Source organism: Aegilops tauschii, chromosome 5 (assembly GCF_002575655.3).
Source record: "Aegilops tauschii subsp. strangulata cultivar AL8/78 chromosome 5, Aet v6.0, whole genome shotgun sequence".
Classification (NCBI taxonomy): Eukaryota; Viridiplantae; Streptophyta; class Magnoliopsida; order Poales; family Poaceae; genus Aegilops; species Aegilops tauschii.
This window is the reverse complement of record NC_053039.3, coordinates 101,945,378-101,948,643: the sequence shown is the minus strand read 5'-3', so window position 1 is coordinate 101,948,643 and position 3,266 is coordinate 101,945,378.

Here is a 3,266-nt window from a genome sequence, read left to right as displayed (position 1 = left end):
CAGTTCAAATCAATCTGGGGCCTAATGTTGGGGATATTACCACTGGGCGTAAACCGGCCAGGAGAGGCCGGGTTAACCCCATAAGTAGTTCATCTGTATCAGAAGTCCATGAAGACAGACGGTGACGCTTTATGAAGGCCCAGGGCCCAAAGCCGGTTTAAGGCCTGTAGACATAAACTGGCGTTGATATGTAAACTTGTGTTGTAAGATAGAAGTAGCAGAGACCGAGCCGGACACGATTATGAGCTGGCCTCGGGATTCTGTAAACCGACGGGCGTCAACCCATGTATATAAGGGGACGACCCGGCGGCGGTTCAAGGACAACAGACAACAACTCGAGACTCAGGCAAAGCGTATTCGCTCCCTGGTCATCGAAACCCCATCAATTCCATCACAACTAGATGTAGGTTTTACCTTCATCGTAAGGGGCCGAATTAGTATAAAACTCTCTTGCGTCCCTTGTCCGCTTTAACCCCTTTAAGCTAAACCGTAGCGATGGCTCCACGACTAAGTCCTTTCTCTAGGACATCTGCCGTGACAAAACCACGACAGCGCCCCCTTTCCTTCTCCCTCTCTCCTCCTTCCTTCTCTCCTACTCCAACTAGGGGAAGGGGGGAATCCTACTCCCGGTGGGAGTAGGACTCCTCCTAGGGCGCACCATAGAGGACCGGCCCTCCCCTCCTCCACTCCTTTATATACGGAGGAGGGGGCACCCCATAGACACACAAGTTGATCTCTTAGCCGTGTGCAGTGCCCCCCTCCATAGATTTCCACCTCGGCCATATCGTTGCAGTGCTTAGGCGAAGCCCTACGTCGGTGACTTCATCATCACCGTCATCACGCCGTCGTGCTGACGAAGCTCTCCCTCGACACTCAAGTTATGGACCCAGTCCGTGTAGTTGCTACCATCATCTTTCAACTTAGCTTTCTCTAGGAACGCATTAAAATTCAAAGGAACGGTAGCACAGGCCATTGATCTACAACAACATAGACATGCAAAATACTATCAGGTACTAAGTTCATGATAAAATTAAGTTCAATTAATCATATTACTTAAGAACTCCCACTTAGATAGACATCCCTCTAGTCATCTAAATGATCACGTGATCCAAATCAACTAAACCATGTCCGACCATCACGTGAGATGGAGTAGTTTTCAATGGTGAACATCACTATGTTGATCATATCCACTATATGATTCACGCTCGACCTTTCGGTCTCAGTGTTCCGAGGCCATATCTGCATATGCTAGGCTCGTCAAGCTTAACCCGAGTATTCTGCATGTGCAAAACTGGCTTGAACCTGTTGTATGTGAACGTAGAGCTTATCACACCCGATCATCACGTGGTGTCTCGGCACGACGAACTGTAGCAACGGTGCATATCAGGGAGAACACTTATACCTTGAAATTTAGTGAGAGATCATCTTATAATGCTACCGCCTTACTAGGCAAAATAAGATGCATAAAGGATAAACATCACATGCAATCAAAAAAAGTGATATGATATGGCCATCATCATCTTGTGACTTTGATCTCCATCTCCAAAGCACCATCATGATCACCATCGTCACTGGCTTGACACCTTGATCTCCATCAAAGCATCATTGTCGTCTCGCCAACTATTGCTTCTACGACTATTGCTACCGCTTCGTGATAAAGTAAAGCAATTACATGGCGATTGCATTTCATACAATAAAGCGACAACCATAAGGCTCCTGCCAGTTGCCGATAACTTTTACAAGACATGATCATCTCATACAACAATTTATATATCATCACGTCTTGACCATATCACATCACAGCAAGCCCTGCAAAAACAAGTTAGACATCCTCTACTTTGTTTTTGCAAGTTTTACGTGGCTACTACGGGCTTCTAGCAAGAACCGTTCTTACCTACGCATCAAAACCACAACGATTTTTCATCAAGTGTGCTATTTTAACCTTCAACAAGGACCGGGCGTAGTCAAACTCGATTAAACTAAAGTTGGAGAAACAGACACCCGCTAGCCACCTGTGTGCGAAGCACGTCGGTAGAACCAGTCTCATGAACGCGGTCATGTAATGTTGGTCCGGGCCGCTTCATCCAACTATACCGCCGAATCAAAGTAAGACGTTGCTGGTAAGCAGTATGACTATTATAGCCCACAACTCATTGTGTTCTACTCGTGCATATAACATCTACGCATAGACCTGGCTCGGATGCCACTGTTGGGGAACGCAGTATTTCAAAAAATTTACCTACGATCACGCAAGATATATCTAGGAGATGCATAGCAACGAGCGGGGAGAGTGTGTCCACGTACCCTCGTAGACTGAAAGTGGAAGCATTTAGTAATGCGGTTGATGTAGTCGAACGTCTTCACGATCCAACCAATCCAAGTACCGAACGTATGGCACCTCCGCGTTCAGCACACGTTTAGCTCGATGACGTCCCTTGGGCTCTTAATCCAGTTGAGGACGAGGGAGAGTTCCGTCAGCACAACGGCGTGACGACGGTGATGATGAAGTTACCGGCGCAGGGCTTCACCTAAGCACTATACGACAATATGACCGAGGTGTGTAACTGTGGAGGGGGGGCACCGCACACGGTTAAGAGAAACTTGTGTGTCTTTGGGGTGCCCCCTGCCCCCGCATATAAAGGAGGGAGGAGGAGGCCGGCGGCCAGGGAGGAGGCGCGCCATAGGGGAGTCCAACTAGGATTCCCAATCCTAGTTGGAGTCCCCTTCCTTTTCCAAGAGGGAAGGAGGAAGAGGGGAGAAGGAAAGAGGGGGCGCCACCCCCCTCCCTAGTCCAATTCGGACTAGCCATGGGGGGGCGCGGCCTCCCTTGTGGCCCTTCTCTCCTTTCCACTAAGGCCCATGAAGGCCCATGAACTGAAGGAAATATGCCCTAGAGGCAATAATAAAGTTGTTATTTATATTTCCTTATATCATGATAAAATGTTTATTATTCATGCTAGAATTGTATTAACCGGAAACTTAGTACATGTGTGAATACATAGACAAACAGAGTGTCACTAGTATGCCTCTACTTGACTAGCTCGTTAATCAAAGATGGTTAAAGTTTCCTAGCCATGGACAAAGAGTTGTCATTTGATAAACGGGATCACATCATTAGAGAATGATGTGATTGACTTGACCCATCCGTTAGCTTAGCATGATGATCGTTTAGTTTGTTGCTATTGCTTTCTTCATAACTTATACATGTTCCTATGACTATGAGATTATGCAACTCCCGAATACCGGAGGAACACTTAGTGTGCTAT